General features: G+C 44.0%; 1 long non-coding RNA gene across 1 annotated transcript; it reads right to left on the bottom strand.

Moving 5' to 3' along the window:
- Positions 1-525: 525 nt before the first annotated feature.
- On the bottom strand, positions 526-1961 carry LOC141408111 (uncharacterized). The gene is made up of 2 exons (XR_012420653.1): positions 1836-1961; positions 526-578 (listed from the first exon to the last, which is right to left on the bottom strand). It is a non-coding gene; the product is annotated as an uncharacterized lncRNA (long non-coding RNA).
- Between the last annotated feature and the right edge of the window lie 4279 nt (positions 1962-6240).

A 6240-nucleotide genomic window follows, 5' to 3' on the forward strand; every position in this document is an offset into this window, starting at 1 on the left:
TAGTCTCACTCTGTCGCCCAGGCTGGTAAGCAGTGGCACAATCTTGGCTCACTGCAACCTCCACCTCCCGGGTTCGAGCAATTCTCCTGCCTCAGCCTCCTGAGTAGCTGGGACTACAGGCGCACGCTACCAAGCCCTGCTAATTTTTTTGTATTTTAGTAGAGATGGGTTTCACCGTGTTGCCCAGGCTGGTTTCGAACTCCTGACCTCAGGCAAGCCCACCTCGGCCTCACAAAGTGCTGGGATTACAGGCATGAGCCACCGTGCCCGGCCACATGTTGACTTTCTACTCAGAGAATACTTGGATTGAACCTCTTAGCTATTTGGATCTCAGACAAGGCATCACAAAGTCAGGGAAGGCTCTACCTCGTAAGTTGTACTGACATCTTACCAGTGCTGGTCTACAAACACAGGCCTGTATGTAGCAGCCAATGTTTCTCCTAGACTGTGGTTTCCATCTTTGGAGGTGGAAGCCGTTGGGGGACAAGCAGTCCCCAGCTCCTGCTTTTAACAGAGCTGTTCTGATTTTATTCATTTTACATGAGGCCTCCGATATGACTTTGTTTGATGGGTTCCACCTGTCAAAAAAGTTCAAACAGCATTGTCTTAGAGGAATTCTAGTTTTCTGGAGTTGAAAATGCAGACCACTTTCTCAAAACTTTCATTCTTGTGCCAGGCACACTGGCTCACACTTTGGGAGGCCGAGGCAGGCGTATCACCTGAGGTCCAGGGGTTCGAGACCAGCCTGGCCAACATGATGAAATCCTGTTTCTACTAAAAATACAAAAATTAGCTGGGCGTGGTGGTGGGCACCTATAGTTCCAGCTACTCTGGAGGCTGAGGCAGGAGAATCGCTTAAACTTGGGAGGTGGAGGTTGCAGTGAGCCAAGATTGTGCCACTGCACTCCAGCCTGGGTGCCAGAGCAAGACTCCAACTCAAAAACAAACAAACAAACAAAAAAACTTTCATTCTAGCAAGATTATATTGACCTCAGCAAGATATGGCTTCTAAAAATAAACATATAAAAACACAGCATTCATGGTGACCAAAATGTGCACCCAATGAGTAATTTGCACTGCAGCAAATCTTAAGATTGCCTGCTTGCTCTCCTCTCCTCAGTCCACCCTCCTAAGTAATACTCAATGGCCCTAGAACAGTGAGAGGAACATGGGGCAGATCTGAAACCAATCTAAGCCAAGCTGGTGAGTAAAATCCAGCTAACCCTCTGATCCACGCTGAATCTGTGTCCTTCACTTACTCTGGACAGCCTCCTGAGTGGGGGACTATGTGAGTCTACATCTGTCCATTCCACTTCTCAATCTGAAGGGCAAGCACTAGAGAAGATATGTGGTGTTTGTGGGTCAGTAATCAAAACTTGGGAAGGCCTGGAATCCCAGCACTTTGGGAGACTGAGGCAGGCGAATCACTTGAGGTCAGGAGTTTGAGACCAGCCTGGCCAACACAGTGAAACCCCGTCTCTTCTAAAAATATAAAAATTAGCTGGGTGTGTAGCATGCACCTATAATCCCAGCTACTTGGGAGGCTAAGGCAGGAGAATGGCGTGAACCCAGGAGGCAGAGCTTGCAGTGAGCTGAGATTGTGCTACTGCACTCCAGCCTGGGCAACAGAGCAAGACTCTGTCTCAAAAAAAACAAAAACACAAAAACAAAAATTGGGAAGTGATTTCATTATGGTAACTAGCAGGTATGGAACTGGGCTCCTTAAGGGGTTCATGGAGCTGGTGAATGAGCAAAGCTCCATCAGATGGTAAACGAACTTCTGCCAACCTCAGCAAAAACACCCTTATCCCACCCGCTCCCTCTGCCACACCTACCTAACTTGCCATGGAAAGGTCAAGCAGCCAGTCTGTCCAAGAATATAATGACTAGTTTACTGTTCTCTTGTTCACCAGCCCTGAACAACTGGTGTTGGGCTGGTCCTCTTTGGGAGACATGGTATGTGATACTGTGCTAATTGGGTGGCTAGAAGAAAAAAGGAATATGCATTTTTAAGTGGCATTTTAGAATTGTTTCAAGAGTTGCACCAAATATGCATTTTGGCTGAATGAATATTAAAATCAGCATTTGGTGATCATAGCCAAATATTGCTATTGAGGAACTGGTTGGAACACAATAATGAATTTGAAATTCTATCAAAAATTATTTTTTGAGACAGGGTCTCACTCTGTCACCCAGGCTGGAGTGCAGTGACGCGATCTCAGGTCAGTGCAACCTCCGCCTCCCAGGTTCAAGCGATCCTCCCACCTTAGTCTCCCAAGTAGCTGGGACCACAGGTGTGCACCACCATGTCTGGCTAATTTTTTGTATTATTATATTAATAGAGACGGGGTGTCACCATGTTGCCCATACTGGAAAAAAATTTAATTGATACCATTTAATCATTACAATCATCAGAATTCTCCTAAATTTGACGCTGGGCTGGTATGCTACTTTTTTTTTTTTTTTTTTTTTTTGAGACGGAGTTTTGCTCTTGTTGCCCAGACTGTAGTGCAATGGTGCGATCTCAGCTCACCACAACCTCTGCCACCCGGGTTCAAGCAATTCTCCTGCCTCAGCCTCCTGAGTAGCTGGGATTACAAGCACCTGCCACCACCATGCCAGGCTAATTTTATATTTTTATTAGAGATGGAGGTTTCTCCATGTTGCCCAATCTGGTCTTGAACTCCTGACCTCAGGTGATCTGCCTGCCTTGGCCTCCCAAAGTTTTGGGATTACAGGTGTGAGCCACCGTGCCCAGCCGATATGCTACCTTCTTAGCACCACCCATTGCTTTATTGCTCCTGAAGTATCTGCACGTTTGTAATACTAAATAGATGCTCACTTTTATCTGAGGTTGGTGGAAGGGCAAGTTGCTTTCTGGCTGGTCCTACCACCAAATTGGTTGTTCCATGCCAATAGCAAGGTAAGGACTTATGTCTTCCTTCTCAATTCCTAGACTTTGGGCAGTGCCTCACGATGCCTTCTGAGATGCACTTACAAGACTTGCCATACTGATTTATTCCCAATATTTTGCCTGCCTTATATTTTAAAATTCTTACAAACTTTTGTTAGTTCAAGAGTATAAAGTTCTTGAACTTATGCAACATTCTATTTCCCTATTTTATTACTGCAAACTTTCCAAGTTTTAATTTTTTTTTTGAGAGTCTTGCTCTGTTGCCCAGTCTGGAGTACAGTGGCACAATCTTGTCTCACTGCAACCTCCGCCTCCCGGGTTCAAGCAATTCTCCTGCCTCAACCTCCCGAGTAGCTGGGATTACAGGCATGTGCCACCACACCCAGCTGATTTTTGTATTTTCAGTAGAGATGGGGTTTCACCATGTTGGCCAGGCTGGTCTCAAACTCGTGACCTCAAGTGATCCAACCTCGGCCTCCCAATCACACTAGGATTACAGGCATGAGACACTGCACCCAGCCTAGTTTTAACTTTTTGATTACAAAATTGTTTACATGATTAACTGAGGTGCTTTAATCCTCTAACATATTTATCTTTCAAATAACTGACAAAATTTCTACATAATTCTCACAACTAAAATATTTACCTGTGTTTGAAATTATTGGGATACTTGTAATACATCTGGATGTCAAGCCCATTGGAGCTACAGCAGCTGCTGCGCTGATCAGGTAAGACGGCAGTCATCTCCGTGATCACACAACTATGAACCATGCGCTAATTCAGGGATGCACTAATGCACGTACTCATTCTATTTGAGTCGTAGGCTGAAGGTGTTGATAGTCCATCATTTCCACTCTTCTGAAGCTCATACATCAGCAAGCATGAATGAAAATGACTTCTGCCTGTGCCTGGATCAAGATTTCCTAATAAACGTTCCTGTGTGTTGCCATTGGTTTAAATCTTAGGACTATTCATCGGTCTTATATGAGGGCTGTTTCTGGAACGCTTGTAAGGCAAGTTGTAGATGTTTTGGTGGGCTAATCCAATCCCATCGGTAAGTATTCTAGTTATCCCTATTCTGTGGGTGAGAGAAGGAAACCAAAGCCTGGGGCAGAGGGTGCCATGTTCTTCTAGTGTAGGCTGATGTATACATCTGATTTGCAGGACTGAAAAAGTTCTTATTCATCAAAACCACCCCTGCAGATTCAAGTTAGCCGGTACATGAGGTTGAGTTTTGGGTCTTTTCCTCAAGATAGGAAAATGGAGACATGGCACTTCAAACCTATACTAACCCACTTCCTGGAAGCTTTCTTTAATGTTCTACAGACCCAAACATAAGGAAGACATTCCTTCTTTGTTCTGATGCGGATCCTCAGCTTTGTCCCCTCTACTACTAATTCCAGGCGATACTTGGATTACGTGGCCCTTGTCTCCGTGTCTCAATTCACATGGCAAGTCTGCAAACTGCCAAATAAACCTAAGGTCTTTCATGCAGCACTTCCCTGCAAGGTTCCCTTGTGTTTTCTGGCATCATGATGCCTTAACTTCATAGCTTTTATCTTCACTTCCCAGCAAACTGAATTCCCTTGCAAACTCTCATCACAGTCCCACATTGAGAAACGTGACTGATATTCCTTTCCATCAGTTTAAATTCTGTGCCTTCTTCATGGCTCAGCACTCAGTAATTTTTTCCTAGTCCCTGTGCTCCATATCCCATTTATGCATGTTACTTGATAACTCTGGCCTTAAATCAAGGTACTTCAAGAACAAGGGTTGTATGTGAGCATCTGTGCCGTCCACTGCAGCTAGACGTGGGCAGGCCTAATTTGTGTACCAAATCAGCGATTTCAATGGGAGGGTATTACATAGATGACTGAGCGACTAAGGATGCCTATCACCTGCCTTTCTGTATGCTGTCATCTTGTGATCAGGAATACTTGACAAAAATAAAACAACCATTTACTAGAATAGTATTCACACTAATAATGACAACTTCCTCTTTCCTAGTTCTTTCTTTTGCATATGCTGGAAACATCTATGATGCTATTCCCTTACGCAGTAAATGCTCAGACATACTTAGCTATCCATGGCTTGGTATCAGGTCATAAGAGGGCCGCAAAGCAAAGGCAGGTGACACTTCAAACTCAGCCAACCAAGATGTGCAAAGACACGAAAGAACTGGGATCGATAAGGCAACAAAAAGCAAACATTTAAGCAAATACCACCGAGTTGAGCATTCTAAAGACACCACACAATTTCACTCAACATTCACAAATGTGAGACAGCTACTGCTATGGACGTTTCATAGCTAGGAACAGTGGCTCAGCATTCAGGTCACTCACTCAAATTAGGTAGGAGGGGCCAGAACTTGGGTTATCACACACACCTCAAGTTCTACTGTCACACAGATTTCAAATTGAGTCTCTCCTAAGGATCTCAGGTCCAAAGACTAATCTTGTCTTCTACTTGACCAATCAATGTTCCTTAAGAAAATTTTGAGCCAGATACCACACTCCAATAATGATATAATCCAAGTACAGCAGCTCAATTTTACAACTTCATAGCATTTTGAAATCCTAGTGTCAATTCATTAACGTTCAGGATATAAAGATGGGCAGAATTTGCCTTTGACACAATTATTGTTCATTTTTTTCTCCTATGGTCAAAGAAGTCTGGGAGAGTATTACATAAAAGTGAAACAGCACAAGTTTGGATATTGTCAATGTGGAGCAGGAAGGTCATGAGGTCCCCCTTCCCGCTTTGATGGGAGCAGGGCAGGGTGCAGATGCCTCAGGACCGGAGCCTGTTAGCAGAGGGGGGTCCACGGCCCTGTGCTCTTCTGTGTCCTTCAAACAGTTCCTCACTAGGTCCTCTGCCAATGCCCTCAGGGAGACCACTTTGTAACAGAAAAAAAAAGCTTTCCAAATGACATGCTCTTCACTCATTTTTAGCGTACCTCTGAGAAATTAAGATATATACTTATGACAAAATATGACGTGATACTGTGTTCCATATAAACCAGGGAAGGGGGAAGAGATCAAAGAACTGTGCATGAAAATATAGGTGGCTGACTCAGAATAATGAAGTGAGCTGCTTTCAATTTCGCCACTAGGTTCAAGTGAACCAGACAGTAAGAAAACTATGGACACAGACAGATTAATCCCCATCTCCCCAAACGGTAGAGGAGGAGGATCATTCCACCTCATCACTCTGTTACATGAATAGCTGTCTCCAGGTTACAACTCGAAGAGTATTAGTATCTGTATTATAATCCATCTTTGGAAAACAGACTATATGAAAGAAGACAAAACCAAAATGCAACCATG

This window comes from Macaca fascicularis, chromosome 11 (assembly GCF_037993035.2).
Source record: "Macaca fascicularis isolate 582-1 chromosome 11, T2T-MFA8v1.1".
Classification (NCBI taxonomy): Eukaryota; Metazoa; Chordata; class Mammalia; order Primates; family Cercopithecidae; genus Macaca; species Macaca fascicularis.